Genomic DNA, 260 nt, shown 5'->3' with positions numbered 1-260 from the left:
ACTGAAGAAAAAAAAGGCAGCTCTTCAATTCAGAATTGTGGCAAGGGATGGGCAAAGAAGAAAATTGTAAGACGTTATATTTGAGATAAAATGTCTTTATAATGCTTCTTTCCTATGGTCTTTTAAAAAAATGATCTTTTTAGATATACATGTCAGTAGAGTATATTTTGACATATCATACATACATGGAGTATAACTTATTTTAAATAGGATTCCAGTCTTATAGTTGTACATGATATGGAGTTTCACTGGTCATGTAT

Source organism: Ictidomys tridecemlineatus, chromosome 1 (assembly GCF_052094955.1).
Source record: "Ictidomys tridecemlineatus isolate mIctTri1 chromosome 1, mIctTri1.hap1, whole genome shotgun sequence".
Taxonomy (NCBI): Eukaryota; Metazoa; Chordata; class Mammalia; order Rodentia; family Sciuridae; genus Ictidomys; species Ictidomys tridecemlineatus.
Note: the sequence above shows the minus strand (reverse complement) of the source record.